This window comes from Hemiscyllium ocellatum, chromosome 46 (genome assembly GCF_020745735.1).
Source record: "Hemiscyllium ocellatum isolate sHemOce1 chromosome 46, sHemOce1.pat.X.cur, whole genome shotgun sequence".
In the NCBI taxonomy this organism is placed as follows: domain Eukaryota; kingdom Metazoa; phylum Chordata; class Chondrichthyes; order Orectolobiformes; family Hemiscylliidae; genus Hemiscyllium; species Hemiscyllium ocellatum.
In genome coordinates, this window is record NC_083446.1 from 29,708,227 (window position 1) to 29,731,903 (window position 23,677).

The following is a 23,677-nucleotide window of genomic DNA, read 5'->3' on the forward strand; positions in this document are numbered from 1 at the left end:
CGATTGTGATGAATCTGTGAGAATTGTCTGAGAAGCCCATCAGACCCTTCTCGATGTTACTATATTCAAGGATGTGAGATCTGGTCATGGAGACAGGGTGGTAAGGTTGGAAAGATTTGGGAAAGTTTAATGACGAGAAATTGTCAGTTCAGTCAAAAAGAAAAAGGAAGTTCTTCTAAGAGTTTCGGAACTGAAGACACTCAGAAGCCTCGAAAAACATGATAAAAGACAGGAAAAACGTAAAGAAAAAGAGTTGGGAGGACGAAAACGCACGATGAAATGTCTTTATAAAACAGGGTTAAGAAAAATGTCAAAGCAGTTTATCAGGAGTAACCGTGTAGCCAAGGAAAGAGTACGCCCGATCAAGGAAAAAGGAGGGAATTAATGCGTGGAGCCTACGGAAGAGGGTGAAGTCCTTAATAAACACTTTGTATTGGTATTCACAAAGGAGGAGGACATGGTGGATGGTGAGTCAAAAGATGGATATGCTGATATCCGGTGTCATTTTGATATTAAAAATGGAAGCTGTGTTGGGTGCTTTGAAAAACATTAAGGTCAACAAGTCTCCAGGATATGATGGGTTTAATCCCGGAATACTGAGGGGATCGAGGGAGCAAATTGCTGAGACTTTGTGCACACAGTTGGTTTGCGCTTCAGTGAGAGCAGAGGTTCCAGAGAACTGGAAAATAGCCACTGTTGTTCCTTGGTAGAAGAAAGGCAACATGGATAATTCCAGAAATTTCAGTTTGGTGAGCCTTACATCAGTGGTAGGTAAAACATTGGAGATTCTAAGTGATAGGACTGACTCACATTTGGAAAAATATGGACTTATTCATAATGGGCAACATGGCTTTGTTTGGGGAAAATTGTGTATTTTGAGAAAGTGGCAAAAGTGATTGATGAGGGCATGGAGCTGGATGTTGGACATCTGGACCTCTGCAAGGCCTTTGATTTGGTTCCTTACAGCAGGGTCAAACAGAAGCTGATGTGAAATAGGATCAGCGGTCAGTCGGTAACATAGACAGAGAGCTACTTGGTCATAGCAGTCAGTAGTGGTGGAAAGATTTTTTTTTTATTTCTGGATATGCGTGAACAGTTTGGGGGAGTTGCAGATTGTCAGGATGATTGGCAGATGATGCAGCAGGATATGCGTGGGCTTGAGACTTGAATGGAGAAAAAGCAGATGTAATTTACAATGGGCAATTGCGAGTTGATACGTTTCAGAAAGTCTGCTACAGGAGAGAAATAAGAAATAAATGAAAGACCTCTAAGTAGCTTCAACATTGAAGGGATCTGGGCATACAGGTCCATAGATCCCTGAAAGTAGCAACACAGGGAAACATTGTTACATGTTGCAGCTGGATAGAACTATATTTCGGCATCGCTTAGAATATTGTGTGCAGTATTGATTACCAGATCAGCAAAAGGATGTCGAGGTATTGGACAGGGTTTGATAAACGTTTACTAGGATGTTGTCTGGTTTGGAGGATACCAGACATAAGTGGAACCTGTTACAGGTTTACAAAATTATGAGAAGTATGGATAGAATAAATAGTTGGAGGTTTTTTTCCCCCAGAATAGAAATATTAACCCAGAATAGAAATATTAATTGCTAGGAGTCATAAGTTTTGTGTAAATGGGGGAAAGTTTAAAGGATATATGAGAAGCAAGTTCTTTTTCTCTCTGTTCCAGACAGAACGTGTAAGTGCCCAGAATGCACTGATGGAGGAGGCTGGAGAAGGTACAACAGCAATGATGGTATGTTGACATATACATGAGTTAGCAGGGAATATAATGATACACAGAATTTTATAACTTCTAAAGGCATCAATTATCAGTGCAACTTAGTGGGCCGAAGGACCTGTTCCTGTACCGTACAGTTCAAGACAAGATTTCAGCAAGATAGTGACCAATTGCTGATTGAATAACTCCTGATGATCAGCAGCCACATTCATGCAGATCTCTCCTCATTAATTTTCAGGTTCATGTCCTCCCTCCCACTGTGGGGAAACTCAATATGGACAATTTGACATGAATGTTAGAGCTGGCATCTGGTGACGCCATCATGACCTTCGCTCCTGTGGCCTTCTGTCTTGGACACCAGCGTCTCATGGGGCATTGCTCAGACAAAAGCTGGATGAACTACATATCCTCCAATGCTGGCATCTGACACATGTCAGCCTCACCATGCCTTCCCAGCATACCTCCAACCCACTGTCAGTACGGTTCTGTACTTCAATGCTGCAGCTCAGGGTGCACTAACAGTCTCATTGCAATGCTGCTGCAAGGACACTGTGCTCAGGGACACATCCAGGTCATGGCCTGTCCCTCTGGGCTGCTCACTCAGTGTTTCTACACACTTAATTCTGCTGCAAGGACACTGTGCTGAGGGACACACACTCAGCTCATGGACTGTCTCTCTGGGCTGCTCACTCCGTGTTTGTACACATTCACTTTGAGCTGACTTGAATGCTCACATAATTATTGCTTTACCTCAACCTGCCTTTAGCAGTGTTACCCCTTAGCTAGAGCTACCAGGCTCACCCGCCTGCTGCATTGTCTTGGTGTTTAGTGCAAGCACAAACCCAGGAAGTTTGGTATCATTGTCCACAGTCAGTCACGGAGCCTAGCACAGTGAGTCAGGGAGAGTATCAGATCCCAGTCCGGGAGCTTGGACACGGTCAGTCAGTCTCTCGTAGTTGTTAGGGTCAGGATTCTTCCCCTGTAAGGGAGGGGGGCGGGTGGTGGTGAGGAGTTGAATATTGGTAGACTTGGAGGAACGTATCGGTTCCTTGATTAGCAATGACACTAAGATTGGTGGAAGTAGCAGACAGTGAAGGGGAATGTCAGATAATACAGCAGAATATAGATAGATTGGAGAGGCGGACAGAGAAATGGCAGATGGAGTTCAATACGGGCAAATACGAGGTGATGCATCTCGGAAGATCCAATTCACAAGTGAATTATACAGTAAATGGAGAGGTCCTGGGGAAAATTAAGATCTGGGTATTCAGGTCCATTGATCTTTGAAGGTGTTAATGTAGGTCAGTAAAGTGGTCAAGGCGGCATACGGCATGCTTTCCTTCATTGGACATGGTATTGAGTACACGAGTTGGCAGGTCATGTTACAGTTGTATTGGACTTTGGTTTAGAATATTACGTACGGTTTTGATCTCCACATTACCAAAAGGATGTGCATGCTTTGGAGAGGGTGCAGAGGCGGTTCACCAGGATGTTGCCTGGTATAGAGGGTGCTAGCAATAAGGAGAGATTGAATAGTTTTGGATTATTTTCATTAGAAAGACGAAGGTTGACTGGGGACCTGACTGAGGTCTGCAAAATCATAGGATGTATAGACAAGGTGGATAGCAAGAAGCATTTTCCCCCCAGAGTGTGGAACTCAATTACTCGGAGTCACGAGTTCACAGTGAGAGGGGAAAGGATTAGGGCAGATATGAGTGGAAATGTCTTTATAGATATAGGAAGTTTTACTTCTGCAGATTATTTAGATATGAAGGGTGTGCAGTCTGACAGATTTTCCAAAAGAGCAGCAATTTTGGTTGGAGAGAGTTTCACAGATAAGGGAGAATATGTAACCTCCTCCAGTTTGGTCAAAGTGGAAAGGGTTGTAGGGGAGGGTGACGTTTACACAGGTAGAGGCGTAGGAGCTGGTGAAGGTTATGGAGATGAGTAAATGGATGGAGTTACAGGAGGGGCTTGCATTGAAAGATTGGGTGTTAGCGATGGGATGATGTTACACAGAGAGTGAGTCTTGTCAGAACTGGATCGGGAGGATCACAGGCTTTCAGTGGGTTCTACAGATCGGGAGTGCTGCAGAGACCTTGAGAAGATTGTCGAGTCTCTACCGAATGATTGTGCCTTTAGGACTGGAAGAGGTTACGTAGATACGGAAACACTGAAGATAATGTGTGCTGCCTTCTTTTCCTTGAACAGAGCCTCAATATCCCCCATCAGCCAGGGATCCCTAAACCTGCCAGCTTTTCCCTTCACTCTAACATTTACATATTGGATTCCTGAGATCACACTTTTAAAAGCCTTCCATTTGCCAGTCATGCTTTTTCCTTCAAACAGACCACTCAGTGGATGGGTGCATGATGTGGAGGAGCTCGTGTTGGACTAGGATGGACAACGTTAAAAATCACGCAACACCAGCTTACAGTCCCGCGGATTTATTTGGAGGCACTGGGTTTCAGAGCGCTGCTTCATCAGGCACAGAATTTATTGCAACAGGATTGCAGTGTGATGGAATGTAATACCGAACAAATTTGGTTTAAGTTTTCATCTTTCAGAATGATCACCTGGACTTCGAAAGCTGGTGCTTTGAATTAAATCGGTTTGACTATAAACTGGTGTTGTGTGATTTTTAATTCATCCAATCGACCTCTGCTTGATGTTGCCAAATAGCCCCCAAATTGGCCCTGCTCCAGATTAAGACCTTAATCTGTGGACCTGCCTGATCTTTTCCCATAACTATGTTAAAATGAGAACAGTTGTGGTCATTGGACTGACACTTCAGTCACTTTCTGAACTATTTTTCTGAGTGGAGGTCTCGTTTTCAGCTGCCTGAGTAGAGTGGGGCCCTCTCCATATTGATCTCGGAAACTTTCTTGGACACATTTGACAAATTCCACCCCATACAGGACTTTTACACTCTGGGGGGTCCAGTCAATACAGGGGAAGTTAAAACCTCCAACCAATAATATTCTATTATTTCTATAGGTACCTGCAATCTCTCTTCACATCTGCTCCTCTAGTACCCGATGGCTATTTGGGGATCCAGAACACCATCCCAGCAGACTGACCATCCCCTTTTTGTTTCTAACTTCTAACCATATGACCTCATTTGATCACCCCGAAAGAGTATGCTCTCTAAGCACAGTTTTTATGTCCTCCCTTATCAATAAGGCAGCTGCCCCTCCTCACTTACTTGTCGTTCTGTCCCGCCTGTATCTTGTGTATCCTGGAACACTGAGCTGCCAGTCCTGCCCTTCTCTCAGCTATGTTTCTGTTATGGCTATAATATCCCAGTCCCCAGAGCCAATCCATACTCTGAGCTCATCTGCCTTCCCAGTCAGGTCTCGTGTGTTGAAATAAATGTCCTTTAAACCAGAAGTCTTTTCCCTCCCTGTACTGTGCCCCAGATATCCTGGATAGGAAACTTGCTCTCGATGGCTGATGTATTTACCCTTGACTGGTTGATGGTGCCTCTCTTACTCAGAGTCCAAACCCCTGCCACACTAGTTTAAATCCTCCAGAATAAGATAAGCAGATCTCCACCCAGGAATACTGGTGCCCTTCTGGTTCAAGTCAAACCTGCGCCCCACCACCCCCCTTGTTCAGGTTACCTCTACCCCAGAAGAAATCCCAATGATCCAAGAACTGAAAACTCTACCACTCCACCAGCTCCTCAGCCACACCTCCATCTGGCCTATCTTTCTATTTCGATCCTCACGGGCACGTGGAACTGGGAGTAATCCGGTGATCACAACCCTTGAGGTCCTGCTTATTAACGTTTTTCCTCAGTCCCTGTACATAGTTCACAGGATCTCATCCCCTTGACTAACTTTGTCATGTGGACCGATATGCACAATGACCTCTGGGTATTTACCCTGTCACTTCAGAATGTTCAGTAACCGCTCAGAGACACCCTTGACCCTGGTACCCGGGAGGCAACAAACCATCCTGAGGTCTCTTGTCTGTCCCGCCTCACAACTGAGTATCCTATCAGTATCACTATCATTAGAGAGGATCTGGCAAACCGAGACTGGGAGGACAATCTGCAGTTGGTGCTAGATTTGGAAAACGAGAGTATATTAAAGTGATACAGTGAGAATTCATGACCAGTGTGGTCCTGACAAGGGAATAGTAAAGGCAGCAAGTCCAGCGAATACCGGTTAAGAGATATTGTGAGTTTGATAAGGAAAATACAGTTCAATAAACTCAGGTGAAGCCATTCGAAAGTATAGAGTGTGCAAGGGGGCTCCTTAAAAATGAAGGACAAACAATGGCCATTAAACATCTTTGGTAGATAGTGTTAAGGAAAAGCCACAAGGTATTTTAGCAGTATAGATAGAATAAGAGAATTACTGGGGAAAGTGTGAGGCCTGTTAGAAACCAAAGAGACATTCGGTACATGGAGCCAGAGGAAGTAGGTGAATGAATATTTCCCAACTGTATTCACACAGGAGAAAGACATTGTAGCCGGAGATTTCAGCTGGGCTTGTGAGATTCTCAAACATATTAAGATCAATAAGGAGGAGGTATTAAATGTTTTCACAGGCTTAAAGCTGGAGAAATCCCCAGTGCTCAATGAAATGTATCCCACGCTGCTATGGGAGGTAAGGGAGGAGATTGCTGGGGCCCTGGTGAACATATTTAATACTTTGCTGGTCACAGGTGATGTGCCGAATGACTGGAGGATCGCTAATGTGGTTCCTTTTTTCAAGAAGGGCAGCAGGGATAGGCCAGGTCATTATAGGGCAGATAGTCTGACAGCAGGGAGAGGGAAATTATTGGGAACAATTCTGAGGAACAGAATGAATCAAAATTTGGAAATGCAGAGATGGAATAGGGATATTTACAATAGATTTGGTAGAGTGAGATCGTTTCCCAAATTCAGCTGAGAGCTTTATTTGAAATTGAGGATTTTGATGAGAACTGGGCAGATGATGTGAGTTACATGAAGTTCATTACATCGTTTGACAAGGTCCCACATAGAAGGCTGGTCCAACATACCAATGGGATCCCAGGAAATTTGGCAAACAGGATCCACAACTGGTGGAGGACTGTTTTTACGATTGAAATTCTTTCACCAACGGATGTACCGCAGGGATCTGTGCGGGAACCATTGCTGTTTATTATATACATTAATAACTCTGATGTGAAAGCAGAAGGTATCACTAGTAGGTTTGAAAATGACATGAAAGGTGAGGGTGTTGCCCATAGTGAGGTGGATGGAGCCAGGCTGCAGTCTGTAGGTAGAGGTTGGGACAGAATGTCAAGACAGGAACTAAAGTAGAAACATCAGAAAAGAGCACAGCAGACATTGAGGGAAAGCTAAATGATTAAAGTGCATTTATTTCAAAAGAAAAGGCCTAACAATTAAGACAAATGAAATTGGTGCATGGATGAGAACATGGGACTGGAAAACCATAGATATAGCAGAGACACAGCTGAGAGTGGGACAGGACTGGGAACTAAATGTTCCAGGGTACAGATTCCATAAGGAGGATAGAACAGGAGGTGAGAGAGGAGGGGTGGGGTTTTTGATCAGTGAAATATCACTGCAGCACTTAGAGAGGATATTCCTGGGGAACGCCCATTGAAGCTATCATCGTGCAATTGAGAAATGGGAATGGGCCATCAGTTTGATTTGACTGTACTACAGGCCCCCAACAGTCAGCGAGATTTTGAGCAGCAAATATGTCGGGAGATCTCAGACATCTGTAAAAATGATAGGGTTGGAATGGCCAGGGATTGTAACTTTCCAAACCTAGCCTGGGACTGCCAGAGTGCTCAGAGATGGAATGGGTGGAATTTGTTAGTACAAAAAAAATGTCTCAGTCAGAATGTAAATGGTTGGACTGCAGGAAGGGGTCAAACCTGACCTCCCCTTGGGGAACAAGGTAGGGAAAGGGACTGAGGCATTAGTGGGGCAACACTTTGGAGAAGTGAGCACAATTGTATTAGTTTGAAAATAGAGATGGAAAAGTACAAGCCTGGTCCACAAGTTAATGATCAAAATTCGTCTTGCCACAATCCAGAAGGTGTTAGTGAAGAGCTTTTGGCAATTGATTGTGGAGACTATTTGCAGGTAGAAGGACGTCAGGCAGGTGGGAAGCTTTCAAAAGAACGATAAAATGAAAGTTCAGGAGCACCATACGTCTGTTAGTGTGAAGGACAATGCTAAAACAAGTGGGATACACTGGATGACTTGGGGCATTGAGGCTCTGGTCAACAAAAAGGGGGCACGTGTCACATATAGCCAGCTGGATTAAGGGAATCAATTGAAGAACATAGCGGGTGGAGTAATTGAATTAAGAGGGAAATCAGGAGGGCACAAAGGGGACCATAAAAAGCATTGGCAGATCAGGCTGAGGAAAATCCGAAGAGATTCTTCAAGTATATTCTTCAGGAGATTAACTAGAGGCAGAATATGGCACCTTGACGACGAATGGGGCCATCCAACTGTGGAAACACAGGAGATGGGTGAGATCCTGAACAAAAAATTCACGTTTGAACTTAACTTGGAGAAATACTGGGGAAGTCAGGGAATAAGGAACAGTGACTTCTTCAAAAGACTCCACTTAACAGAACAGGAGGTACTGAAGATTCTAAAATGCATATAAGATGGACAAATCTTGGGACCTTAGGATACCCCAGGATATTGTGTGAAGCTCAGCAAGAAATTGTGGTGTCCCATAAAAGAGATATTTCTATCATTGATAGCCATGGGTGATGAGCAGGAAGCCTGGAAGATGGCTAAGGTTGTGCCAGTACTTAGGAAAGGCTGCAAGGGAAAGCCAGGGACATCAACACCAATTAGTTTGATGTCAGTGATGCAGACGTTGTTGTAAGCGATTCTGCACGACTGGAGTTATATGCATTTGCAATGACAAGGATTGATTAGGGATAATCAGCACAGTTTTGGAATGCTGCATAGAATTCTGATCATCCTGATCTGGGAAGCATTTCCTGAAACTGCAAATGGAGCAGAGATTGACGAAGATGTTATTCGTATTGGAGGGTTTGACAGAAAAGGAGAGACTGGATAAGCTGGAAAGCAACATGGGGGAATGGGACTGATTTGGCAGATAAGTTTAAATAGAATGCGAAGAATTTTCTACAGCGCACAAGTACAAAAAAACAACTGGAGAGACACTAGGGTTCTGCAAAGATCAGTGAGGCCATCCAAGTGTCGAACCACGGGAGATGGGAGAGAGCCTAAATGAGCATTTCATGTCAGAATGTACTGTGGACAAAGATTCAGAAACAAAGGGAAAGAAACAGTGAAGGCTTGGAAAGAGTCCCCATTACAGAAGAGGTGGTGCTGGAGGTCTTAGCACACAAAGATAGAGAAAGCTCTAGGTCCTGAATAAGTGTATACCAGAACGTTGTGGCAAAGTAGTAGCAGGGACGTGAGCAGAAATATTTATATCATTGTCCTTCACATTTCCACTGGGCGTAGGTGGCTGAGGGGTGACCTTATAAAGGTTTATAAAACCATGATGGGTACAGGTACCAAATGTCTTTACCGCAGGATAGGTGAATCCATAACTAGATGGGATTGAACTGCAGAAGGATAAGGTGTTAGCAATTCTGGAAAATGAAAAAGAGGTTCCCTGGGCCAGATGGGATTTATTCTTGGCTTCTCTGGGAGGCCAGTAAGTAGATTGCTGAGCCTTTGGCTTTGATCTTTATGTCGTCATTGTCTTCAGAAATAGTGACAGAAGGCTGGAGGACAGCAAATGTTGTCCCCTTGACCAAGAAGGGGAATAGAGACAACCCTGGTAATTTTAGAGCTGTGAGCCTTACATCGATTCTGGGCAAAGTGTTGGAAAGGCTTGTAAAAGCTAGCATTTATAATCATCTGGAGATGAATACGTTGATGAGGGATAGTCAGCACGGTGTTGTGAAGGGTAGGTCATACCTCACAAATCTTGTTGGCTTCTTTGAGGTGACCAAACAAGTGGACGTGAGTAAAACAGAACTTGGTTGTGCAGATGAGCAGAGAGATCACTGTGTCCATGTACATGGATCGTTAAACGATGCCACCCAGTTTGATAGGGTTGTTAAGAAGGCATTCAGCATGTGAGCTTTTATTGGTACAGGGATTGAGTTTCAGAACCAAGAGATCATGCTGCAGTTGTACAAAACTCTGGTATGGCTGCATTTGGAGTTTTGCCTATGCTTCAGGTCACTGCATTAGAAGAAGGATGTAAAAAAATTTCAAAAGGGTTCCGAGGTGTTTTAATACGACGCTACCTGGTACGGAGGGAAGGTGTTATGAGGAAGGCTGAGGGACTTGAATCTGTTTGTGTTTGAGTGAAGAATGTAAGGCCAATTAATTGAGACATAAAAGATAATCAGAGGGTGACATGGGTTGGACAGTGAGAGCCTTTTCCCTCAGATGGCGATGCCGAGCAGTAGGGCAAATAGCTTTAAATTGAGGTACTAATTAACATTAATAGTAATTAATAGATATGGGACAGATAGCAGAGGTAAGTTCTTAACACAGAATAGTCAGGGCATGGAATGCATGGCCTGAAATAGTGGTAGACTCACCAATGTTAAGAGCATTTAAACGATCAATGGATAGGCATATGGATGAGAATGGAATAGGGAAGGTTAGATCGACTTCAGATTGGCTCCACAGATTGGCGCACATTGAGGGTCGAAGGGCCTGTACTGCACTGTCATGTTTTATGTTCTGTGTTCTGGAGGGCATAAGTAGAAGATGGGAGAGGAAAAAAAACTAAAAAGGGTTTGGAGGAGAAGATTTTCCGTACAGAGTATGGTCAGGTATGGAATGGGTATCGAGGGGAAGTGGTAGAGAAAAGTACAATTTCAACATGTGAAAGACATTTGGGCAGGTACATGAAGAGTAGAAGGTTTGAAGGGATACGTGTCAAATGCAGGGAAACGCTACTCGTTCAGGGACTCTGGTCAGCATGGATGAATTGGATCGAAGGAACCTTTTCCGTGCTGCATGAACCTGTCTCCTGTTATTGGAGGAGGAGACTACTGAGATAAGTCACATTATAGACACTGGAGCAAGTTACAGATATAGGGATGGTAGTCTGGAATGCAGCACAATTCAAATATGTGGAAGGAGTATAGGGAATGGAGGAGGTGACAGGGACAGGAACTGTTACAGGAATTACAAATTATTGAAGACATGCCATAGATAGAGTGTAGCAGAGTAGTGAGTCTTAGCACAACCGAACTTACTATAGGGGTGTTGTTTGAGCCTGGGATGTGTATGTACTGTGCTCCCCCTCCACCTCTGTATATATGTCATGTTTTGTTAGCCGATGTTTGGAGCTCTGTCTTTGCTCTCTGCTCTGTTCACTGTGAGTGATCTTACCTCACTGTAGGATTTATTGAAGACTCCAAATCTCCCTTCCCTTTGTCTCCCTGGCTGATCAAGCATCCTCAATGTGGCGATGGACGAGACACCCAGCAGCTGGGAAGTCTATTGAGTCAGACCCTTCCGAATACCTACAGGAGTAGGAGGAATAGACAGTATGGGAAATTAGACTGATCCCGTGAGGGATACACATTGAAAATGGCTCTACATCCAACAGAGATCTGAAAAACCCTGTCTCCATCCCTGGCCTGTGCTGCTGCGTCTCCCTGGAGTGAAGACTTCAATTGGCTCAGGATCTGGAGTAGCTGCAAGAGTGAGAGACGCTGAGAGAGGCAGCAATTAGACACACACAGTGAGGGATACCACAACGAGTGAGATTAAGTAATATCAACAGAGGGCAGAAAGATTTCATAATGAAACAATCACGTAGGAAAAACAGGTTTAGGTTCCTGATGCCCTGGTATCAGTGCTCAGGAATGAGCAACCTTTGAGCAGGTGAAGTGATGGCCTCGTGGTATTGTTGCAAGAGCATGTATCCAAAATCTCACCCAATGTTCAGTGGAGACAGGTTTAAATCTCACCATCAGAAATGGTGGAATTTGCAATCATCATTTCTTTTTCAAAATGCAATTAACAATCCATGAATAAGTACGAAATCATTGCTGATATCCAAAAGAATGTTTGCTCATCATAAATATACTCAGGGACATCTGCCATCCTCACTTGGCCTGTACGACATCCCCACAGCCAAGTGTTTGCGTCTGAAATGGTCGAGCAAGTTACTCAGCTCAAGGACAGCTCAGGCTGGGCAAGAAAGGCTTGTCAGCCAGAGACACCAACATCCCATCACTGAGTTTAAAACTAAACCATTCGGAAGGTCTCACTGGAAGTGTGCTGGGACCAGTGTCCGGGCCAATCACGTCGGTAGGTTTAGGGAGAGGGCTTTAAACTGACAGAGAGGATGCAGGGACAGGGTTCAGGTGAAAGGAGCTTTCCAAATCCAAATAGTAAAGTTGAAGCTTTGGAACAGCACTGGGATGTGACTGAAGACAAGCAGAAAGGAACAGGATGGGACCAAGTTTAACTAAAACTGTACGTCAGCGAATCAATTTGTGACAGGAAATTGTAGGAAACAGTAAATTATGTTTTTCTTTGTGGAATGCACAAAGTCTCTGCCGTAAGGTAGATGGATTTGTGACACAGAGATAAAAAAAAGAGTTAGACACCAGGCTGACGTGGTTACAGCGTGAAAAAAGGTGGACATAAATATTCAATGTTTCACAACCATGTGAAAACTCAGGCAAAGTGGACCTCGCGAACAATAATTGATAACAAAGGCATTCCAGAGAAAGTATTTGTCTGCCGATCATGAAGTAGAGTCAGTCTGAATGTAAATTCTGGCTACTACTTGCCAAGGACACAAGCAGCAGAACAGTTTTTGGCCACTGAACAGCATTTCATTGCTCATCACTGCATTAAACAGGAACTCATTGGAATCTGTAATAAAGGCATAATGAAAATTCAGTGAAAATTCAAAATTCGTATAATCTTGACAATCACACTGACAGCAGTGATATTGGAAGGGAAGTTCAGAGATTTTTTTTCAGTGTTTCTTTAAATAACACATTGTGCAACTGGCTAGGGATGTAACTATGTCAGATCAACCTTTGTGTGATGAAACTTAGTGAATGAGTAATGTCACCTGGAGAGATCCTCTGGGAAATTGTGACAAAGTGCATTTTAAAGAAATATAAAATTTTGAAGTGAATCACAGACAAGACAAGCTACAACTAAAAACAAAAATTGCCAATTACATGAGATTGAGAGGAAAACTGACCAAGCTAAACAAGCTAAACAGACTGAAACATGTGTGTGCAGAAATGAACAGTGCTAAACATTTCAAGGAACAGTGGAAATCACTCAACAAACGGATATTCCATTGAAACAGACAAAACCTCAACAAGAAACTCACACCGGTCCCTCACTCAGGACACAATGGATCATTTTAGATTATGAGGCTGAGAAGAACACCAAAAAGTACTTGAAATCCTGAAGTGCGAGTGTGTTTTAGGAGTAAGTTGTAAAGGGTCTGCTAGCAGGAGGATGGCAGTTGGAAGAGGAATCCCTGTGAGGATATAATGTCACAATAGGAACAGGGAGAGGTGAAGGTGCTGGAGGTGGTGAGAGTGTTACAGAGAGTGGCCAGGCCCTGAAGTATGTTTCAAACTAAGTATGGATTGTTGCAGCTGGAGAGGTTTGCAGAGGTAGGGAGGGATATATGTATTTTTATTTATTCATTTATGGGATGTGGGTGTCACTGCCTGGGCTAACAGTCTTTGACCCCACTGCTAATTACCCAGAGGGCAGCTCAGAGTCAGCCCTCTTGCTGTTGGTCTGGAGTCAAATGTTGGCCAGACCAGGTGAGAATATTTGTTGTCCTTCCCGAAAGTAGGAAAGTGAACCTGATGAGTTCTTCCTACTGATCAGCAATGTATTTATGGTGGCCTCGCCAATGTCTTGTACAGATACAACATGACATCCAGACTCCTACTCGCAATGCCCTGCCCAATGAAGGAAACCATCTCAAACGCCTGCTTCACCAGCCTGCCTGCCTGTGATGCAACTTTAAAAGAACTGTGTACCTGCAACCCTGTGTCTCTGACTCAGGGCCCGAACATTAGCTGGATAAGTCCTACCGTGGTTTGTTTCACCACAATAGAACACTTCAGATTTATCTAATTAAATTCTATCTGCTATTCTTCAGCCCACTATCCCACAGTACTGGTTAATTTGTTTTATCAGAGATGACCTTCTTCACTGTCCACATTACCACCAATTCCAGTGTCACCCAAAAACCTTACTTACCATGAAATCAATATTCCCTTCCAAACTATTTACCCAAATGATAAACTACAGGGGACCCACTACACGGCTGGTCACATGCCTCCAGTCAGAAAAAACAACATGTCTCCCATCACCCTCTATCTCCAACCATCAAGCACAATTTTCTATCCAGTTGACTAGCTTCTCCTTAACGCCATATCCTTTTACACTGATCTGAGATTATTACCCATTTACCATACGGAACGTAGAACACAGAACAGTACAGAAAAGACACTTCGGCCATGATGCCATGCCAACCTTTTATCCGACTGTAAGACCAAACTAAGTTCCATACCCTTCATTTCACTATCATCCATATGCCTATCCAAGATTCTATTAAATGTCCCGAAAGTATCTAATTTTACTACCACCATTGTCAGTGCATTCCAACCACCTACCATTCTCTATACTTTTATCCATCCTCCATTCACCGTAAAATTACACCCCTTGCAATAGCCATTTATGCCATAGAAGAAAAAAGTCTCTCACTACGCACTCTCTCTGTGTCTCTCATCATCTTGTTCACCTCTACCACGTTGTCCCACCCCTTTCTTCACTCCAATGAGAAAAGCCTTAGCCCCCTCAACCTTTTTTCTCAAGAAATGCCCTCCATTCCAGGCAGCATCCTGGTAAGTCTCCTGTGTACGCTCTCTAAAACTTTCACATCCTTCCTCTAAAGACGGGATCAGAACTGAACACAATATTCCAAGTGTGGTCTCAACAGGATGCTATAAAGATGCAGTAAAACCTCACTGTTCTTAAAATCAATCCCCTTGCTAAGGAAAGCCAACACAATATATGCCTTTTTATCAACCCTACCAACGTGCATGCCAACTTTGAGGGATATGTGGACATGGACTCCTTAATCTCTCTGATCCTCCACACTGCCAAGCATTCTGCCTTTCACCCTGTATTCTGTATTCAAATTCCAAAATAAATCACTTCACACTTTTCCAGCGTGAACTCCATTTGCTATTTCCAGCCCAGATCTGCCTCCTGTCAATTTTCCATTGCAAACTACAACACCCCTCCACATTACCCACCACTCCAACAGATTGACAAACTTACTAGCACACTCTCCAACATCCACATCTAAGTCATTTATAAAAATCACAGAGACCAGAATCCCAGAGCCGATTGTTACAGAACACCACTGGTCACTGAGCTCCAGGCTCAATACTGTCCATCTGCTGCTATACTCTGTTTTCTCTGAGCCATCCAATCCTGTATCCAGACAGACTGATTTCCCTGTATCCCATGCCTCCTTATTTTCTGAATGAGCTTCAACATATTCTCCCATATCTTCAAAGAATTCAATAAGGTTTGTGAGGCATGATCTGCTCCTCATAAACCCATGCTGACTGTCTAAAATTCAACAATGATTTTCCAAGTAGTCATACATCCTGTGTGTCAGAGTCCTCTCCAATAATCTGCACTTCACAGACATAAGACTAAATCTGTAATTCCCAGGTTTCTACTTCTGTAACATGGCCCAGCCTCTACAAATCTTCCCTCCTCTACCACGTTCCTCAAAAGGGCACTGGAGTTCGGTGGGGGTTTCAGAGATATCAGGACAGGATAGTTTTGCAGACATTCGGAGGTTGCAGTGCCAAAAGGAGGATTCAGTAATTGTGAGGTTACATGATAATGAACGCATTTGAGGAGGGAGGGAGGATTGTAGCGAAATGAAAAGTTTAGGTGTTTTGTTAGGACTGCAAGAGGTTACTGACTTGGGGAAGGTTTAAGCACTGGTGTATTTTACATAAACATGATTTTGATTGCAATGGCAGGAAGAGGGTTCAGGAAACTGGTTACATAAATGGGAAGATTTGTCAGAGGTGGGGGGGCTTACAGAGACAGCAATCGTCTGATCTGGAGCAGAGGACCCAGATTGGGAGGGATGTGGGGACTTCAGGTAGTTTGACAAGGAGGGAGGACCATAGAAACGCAGGAGGTTACAGAAATGTGGAGAGCTGTGGGGCCTGCAGGAGTTCATGGAGATGGGGAAGTTGGGAGGGATAGAGCAGTTTACAGGGGTAAGGATAGTGGCATCTCCAGAAGAAGGGCTTATGCCCGAAATGTCGAATTTCCTGTTCCTTGGATGCTGCCTGACCTGCTGCGCTTTTCCAGCAACACATTTTCAGCTCTGATCTCCAGCATCTGCAGACCTCACTTTCTCCTTCCCTTAGGGATAGTGGTAGGACAGTTCTGGTTTATACTGGCAGGGGCTATTTAGGGAATGGAGCAGATTACAGAGATAACGTAAGTTGTGCAGACTGGAAGAAAAAACACACATATGGAGGGTAGCCAGTATTGAACTGGTGTAGAGATATCGAAATTCTTAGGTTCTGGTCTTATTTAGACATGGAGGATCTGGAATCGGACAGAGTTTCCTGGAGATGAGAACAGCAATTGTGATTGGAGACAGTTACACGGATAAAGGAGCATTAGTAACCTTCTCCAGTTTGGCCTAAGTGGGAAAGTGTTGTAGGGGAGGTTGTCGTTAACACAGATAGTGGTGTAAGAGCTGGAGAAGTTTATGCTGATGAGTAGATGGGTGGAAATACTGGAAGAGCTGACATTAACAGGGTGGGTGATAGTGATGAGAGCATGTTCCACAGATCGCAGGTGCTTCAGGAACTGGATTGGAACAGTCACAGGGACTGGAGTGGGTTCGACAGATCGGAGTGTGGCAGAGACCTGAGAAGATTATAAGGTCTTCACGGATTGTGTCTTTAGGGCTGGAAGAGGTTGGGTAGATACAGAACCCTTAAAGCCAATGTATACCATCTTCATTTGCCAGACCAGAGCCTCAATATCCCTCATCAGCCAGGGATCCCTAAACCTGCCATTCTCCCTTTACCCTAACAGGTACATACTGACCCTGGAATTTCAGTCTCACACTTTTAAAAGCCTCCAATTACTCTGTCGTTTCTTTTCCTTCAAACAGACCCACCCACCCAACCTCTGATAGAGGAAATTAAAACCTCCAATCAATACTGTTCTCTTATTCCAACACCTATCTACAATCTCTCTACACATCTCCTCTTCTCATAACCGCGAGTCTGTAATACAGTCCCAACAAAGTGGCCATATCCTTCTTCTTTCTAACTTCTAACCATATGGCCTCATTTGATGACTCTTTGGGAATATCCTCTCTGACCACTGTTGTTATGTTCTCCCTTATCAAAAGCGCAACTCCCCCTCCTCATTTACTTGTCTTTCTGTCACGCCTGTACCTTCTGTATCCTGGAACACTGAACTGCCAGTCCTGCCCTTCTCTCAGGAGAAAATGAGGTCTGCAGATGTTGGAGATCAGAGCTGAAAATGTGTTGCTGGAAAAGCGCCGCAGGTCAGACAGCATCCAAGGAACAGGAAATTCGACGTTTCGGGCATAAGCCCTTCAACATTCCTGAAGAAAGGCTTATGCCCGAAACTTCGAATTTCCTGTTCCTTGGATGCTGCCTGACCTGCTGCACATTTCCAGCAACACATTTTCAGCTCTGCCGTTCTCTCAGCCAGGTTTCTGTTATGGCTATAAAATCCCAGTCCCCAGAGCCAATCCATGCTCTGAGCTCACCTGCCTTACCAGTCAGGCCTCGTGTGTTGAAATAAATGCCCTTTAAACCAGAAGTCTTTTCCCTCCCTTGACTGTTCCCCTGGATATCGTGAACAGGAAACGTGCTCGCGGCGGCTGGTTTATTTTCCTCTGACTGGCCGATGGTCTCTCTCTTTTTCAGAATGCAAATCCCCTGGCAAACCGGATTAAGCCTTCCCAGGTAACACCAACAAATCTCCCTCCCAGGTTGCTAGTACCCGTCTGGTTCAAGTTTAACCCATCACCCTTGTCCTGGTCACCTCTACTGCAGAAGAGATCTCAATGATCCAAGACATAAAAACCCTTCCCCCTCGACCAGCTCCTCAGGCACTCATTCATTGGCTTATCTTTCTATTTCCGTATTCACTGGCGAGCAGCACTGGGAGTAATCTCAAACTCACTGTCCTTTAGTCCTGCTTGTTAACTTCTTACCTAACACCCAATACTCACTTGACCAGAACCCAGCCAACTGTATCTATGTCATGTGTACTGATGTTCACAATTACCATTGGTTATTTGCCCTCTACCTGGAGAAAAGGGCAAAATCTGGCCTCCCCTTGTGAAACAAGGTAGGGAAAGGGACTGAGGTGTTAGTTGGGGAGCACTTTGACAAAGTGACCGCAGCTATATTCGTTTGAAAACAATTATGGAAAAGGGCAGGCCTGGTCCATAAGTGAAACATCAAAATTGGCCTGCCCCAAATCCAGAAGGCATTGGTCAAGAACTTTTATCTGTTGATTATGGATAAATATTTGCAGGAAAATGGACCTCAGGCAGGTGGGAGGCTTTCAAAAGAACGATAAAATGAGAGTTCAGGGTAAGAATATTTCTGTTAGTGTGAAGAACAATGCTGATTACAAGTAGGAAGTTCTGGATGATTGGGGGTATTGAGCTTCTGGTAAAGAAAAAGGCAGTCCATGTCATATATGGCCAGCTGGATTCCTCAGAGAACATTGTGGGTACAGTAATACACTGAAGAGGGAGAGCAGTAAGGCAAACAAGATACCTGAGAAAACTTTGGCTGATAATGCTGAGGAAAATCCAAAGCGATTATACATAAATACTAACGACAGAAGATTTACTAGCAACAGAAGGTGTCCCCTTGAAGCTCAATGGGATAATCAATGTGTGGAACCACAGGAGATGGGTAAGATCCTGAACGAAAATTTCACATCAGAACTTAAGGATGGGGAAGTCAGGGAAATAAAGTCGTCAAAAGACTCCGCATATCAGAACAAGAGTTGCTGGAGATTTTAAAATGCGTAAAAAATAGACAAATCCCTGTAGCTAATCATGCATATCCGAGGACATTGGGGTAACTCAGGAAGTAGTGCTCCTTAAAGAGGTATTCATATCAGTGACAGCCACGTGGGATGAGCTGGAAGCCTGCACAAGTAGTGTCTCACAAACTTGACTGAGTTTATTGAAGAGGTGACTCAGAAGATAGATGATGACAGAACAGGATGCTTTATCTACACTGACCACAGTAAGGCCTTGGACAGGGTTTAGCGTGGAACACTCGTTAGTATGGTTAGATCATATGGGAGCAGGGAGAGCTATCCAACTGGATATAAAATTGGCTTGACACTGGGAGACAGAGAGTAGTGGGAGAGGGTTGTTGTGCAGACTACGGGCCTATCACCAGCAGTGTGCCATAAGGAACAGTACTAGATCCACTGTTATGCATCATTTACAAAAATTATTTCTGTAAGAGCATAGGAGTCATTGTTAGTAAGTTTGTTGATAAAAGTCCGAATAGAACACGGGTTATAGCAGGGAATACAGTTATCGAGGGGATCTCAAACAACTGAGCCAGTGGGCTAAGGAATGAAACATGGAGTTTAATTCAGGTGATGGATTTAGTTAAAACAAACTAGGGAGGACTAACACAATTAAAGGTCGGGCCCTGGGCAGTGTTGGCGAACAGAGAGAGAGAGAGAGAGAGAGAGACCAAGAAGTGCAGTTACATTGTTCCTTGGATGTGGACAGGGCGGGGAAACGGCATTTGCCAGACTTACTCTCATGGGTCACACTATTGATAACATGAGTTGGTACATCATGATATAGCTGTATAAGGCATTGCTGGGTCCCCAGTTGGAGTACTGCATAGAATTCTGATCCTCCTGCTTTAGGAAGCATTTCCTGAAACTGTAAATGGAGCAAAGATTGACGAAGATGTTACTGATACTGGAGCGTTTGACAGAAACGGAGAGGCTGGATAAGTTGGAAAGCAGCATGGGGGAATGAGATAGATTTGGCATTATAGGTTAAGGAGAATGCAAGGAAATTCTACAGCACACAAGTATAAAAAAGTAACTAATGAGACACTACGTCCGCAAAGATCAATAAGGCCATCCATGAGTGGAATCATAGAAGATGGGTGAGACCCTAAATGAACATTTTATGTCAGAAATTACTGCGGACAAGTCAGTTAAAGAAACAGTGATGGCTTGAAAAAGAGTTCTCTTTACAGAAGAGGAGGTGCTGGAGGTCTTAGAACACAACGGTAGCGAATGCACTAGGTCCTGAACAAGTGTGTCCCAGAACATTGTGGCAAAGAAGTGGCAGAGACCCGAGCAGAAATATTTGTATCGTTGTCCTTCCATGATACAAATCGCAGGGCGATGATTTAAACCACGAGGAATACAGTTAAGGTGATTAGCCAACGTCTTTAACCAGGGTAGTGGAGTCCGTAACTAGATTGGATTGAAGTGCAGAAGGAGGAGGTGTTAGCAATTCTGCAAAGTCTAAAAATAGATAAGTTCCCGGGGCCGGATGGGATTTATCCTCGGATTCTCTGGGAATCCAAGAAGGAGATTGCCAGGCCTTTGGCTTTGATGTTTATGTCGTCATTGTTTACAGGAATAGTGCCAGAAGTCTGGAGGAGAGCAAATGTTGTCCCCTTAGAACAGATTACTTACAGGCCCTCCGGCCCAACAAGTCCACACCGACCCTCTGATGAGCAAAACACCCAGACCAATTCCCTTACGTTTGTCCCTTCAGCTAACACTATAAACAATTTAGCATGGCCAATTCACTAACCTGCACATTTTGGTCTGCGGGAGGAAACTGGAACACTTGGAGGAAACCCACACAGACACGGGGAGAATGTGCCAAATCCAAACAGACAGTTGGCTGAGGCAGTTTTGAAGCCGGATCTCTGGCGCTGTGAGGCAGCAGTGCTCACAACTGTGCCATCGTGCCACTTCAAGCAGGGGAGTGGAACGAATCCTGGTAGTTAAAGACGTGTGAGCCTTAATTTGATTCTGGATAAAGTGTTGGAAAGGCTTGTAAGGGATAGGATTTATATTCATCTGGAGATGAGTAAGTTGATTTGGGATAGTCAACACGATTTTGTGAAGAGTAGTTCGTGCCTCACAAACCTTATTGAGGTCTTTAAGAAGGAGAACAAAGACAGAGATTGATGAGGGTAAAGCAGTTGATGTGGTGTATATGTATTTCAGTAAGGCGTTTGTTAAGGTTCCCCATGGTAGGCTATTGTCGATAATACGGAGGCATGGGATTGTGGATGATTAAGCAGTTTGGATCAGACATTGGCTCACGGAAAGAAGGCAGAGGGTAGTGGTTGATGAGAAATATTGATCCTGGAGTTCATTTACTTGTGGATACGCCAGGATGTGTTTTGGATCCACTGTTGCTGTCATTTATATAAATGACCTGAATGAGGGCATTGAAGGATGGGTTAGTAAATTTGCAGGCGACATGAAGGTTGGTAGGGATGTGGATGATGACGAAAGATGCTGTAGGTTACAGAAAGTTATAGATAAGCTGCACAGCTGGACCGAAAGTTCGCAAATGGAGTTTAATGTGGAAAGGTGTGAGGCGATTCACTCTGGAGGGAGTAACAGGAACACAAAGTACTGGGATAATGGTAAGATTGATGGAAGTGTAGATGAACAGAGAGATCTCGATGTCCATGTACATAGATCCTTGAAAGTTGCCACCCAGGTTTAAGAAGCCATTTAGTGTGTGATCTTGTATTGGTAGAGGAATTGAGTTTTGGAATCATTAGATCATGCTGCAGCTGCACAAAACTCTGGTGTGGCTACATTTGTTCAGGTCACTGCATTACAGGATGGATGTGTAGGCTTTGGAACTGATTCAGAGGAGATTTACTAGGAAGTTACCTGGTATGGAGGAAATGTCTTATGAAGAAAGGCTGAGGGGCTTAAAGCTGTTTTTGTTGAAGAGAATGTGTTTGAGGTCAATTAATTGAGATATATGATAATCAGCAGGAGAGATGGTATGGACAATGAGAGCCTTTTCTCTTCGATGACGATGCCTAGCAAGAGGGGAGATAGCTTTAAATTGAGGTCGATATTAATATTAATAAAGAGATATGGGATAGATGCCAGCGCTAAGTTCTTTACTCAGAATAGTCGGGACCAACTTTCAAGGCATTTAAGTGGTCTTTGAGTAGGCATATGGACAAGAATTGGAATAGCGTTGGTTCGATTGGCTTCAGATTGGTTCTACAGGTTGGCGCAAAATCAAAGGCAGAAGGGGCTGTATTGCGCTGTCATGTCCTGTGTTGTCGTGGGCATAAATATGAGATGGGAGAGGAAAGACTTAAAATGATTTTAGGAGAAAACTTTCTACACAGAGGATGGTGCAGTTATGGAATGAGCTTCCAGAGGAAATGGTAGAGAAAAGTACAGCAACAACAGGTAAAAGATATTTGGGCAGGTACATGGAGAGGAGAAGGTTTGAAGGGATGCGGGTCAAATGCAGACAAATGCAACTCGTTCATGGACTCTGGTCAGCATGGGCTAGTTGAATTGAAGGATTGTGTTGCATGGTTCAGTCTCCAGTTATCGGAGGAGGAGACTACCGAGATGAGGAATGTGGTGGACATTGAAACAAGTTACAGCGATAGGGATAGTAGTCCAGAATGCAGTACATTTCTAATATGCGGAGGGACTATTGGGCTAGGAGGAGGTGACAGAGGTAGGAACTGTTATAGGAGTTACAAATTATTGAAGACACTGGTGCACAAGACATGCCATAGATACAGTGTAGTTGAGTAGGGAGTCTCATTACAACAGCAATTACATTAGGAGTGGTGATGGAGCCTGGGGTGTATGTGTACTGTGCTCCCCCTCCAGAACTGTATCTGTGTCATGTCTTGTTAGCTGATGTTTGGAGTCCTCTCATTACTCTCTATTCTGTGCACTGTGAGTGATTTTACCTCACTGCTGGATTTATTGAGGGCTCCAGATCTCCCTGCCCCTTGTCGCTCTGGCTGACCCACCACCCTCAATATGGTGAAGGACGAGACACCCAGCAGCTGGAATGTTAATTGAGTCTGACCATTCTTGAGTACCTCCAGGAGAGAGAGGAATAAACAGAATGGGAAATTAGACTGATGTGGCGAAGATTAAAAATGGCAGAGAGCACGACCATAGAGTTCTGGAAAATCCCAGTCTCCATCACAGGCCTGTGCTCCCTCTCCAGAACTGTATCTGTGTCATGTCTTGTTAGCTGATGTTTGGAGTCCTCTCGTTACTCTCTATTCAGTTCTGGAAAATCCTAGTCTCCATCCCTGTCCTGTGCTCCATCATCTCTCTGGAGTGGAGAATTCTGTTGGCTCTGGATCTGGTGTAGCTGCAATATATGCATATGTGTATGTGTATATATATATATATATATAGAGAGAGAGAGAGAGAGAGAGAGAGAGAAAGAGATAGAGAGAGCGGAAGCTACAGCAAGAGCATGAGCGAGATACTAAGTAATATCACTAGAGTGCTGCAATATATCGGGATCACGTAATTGTGTTGGAAGAACAGGTTTTGCTTCATCATGCACTGATATAACCGGTCAGGAATGAGCAACCTGTGAGCAGCTGAAGTGATGGCCTCGTGGTATTATTGCGCCAGCATGTATCCCAAACCTCAGCTAATATTCAGACTGGAGTCCCACCATCAGAAATGGTGGAATTTGAAATCAACAATTTTAAAAATAGTAATTAACAATTCACAAATAAGTATGAGACCATTGCTGGTGTACAAAAATCACAAAATCCTATCGTTTCGAGAAGGACATCTCCCATCCTCACGTGGTCAGCA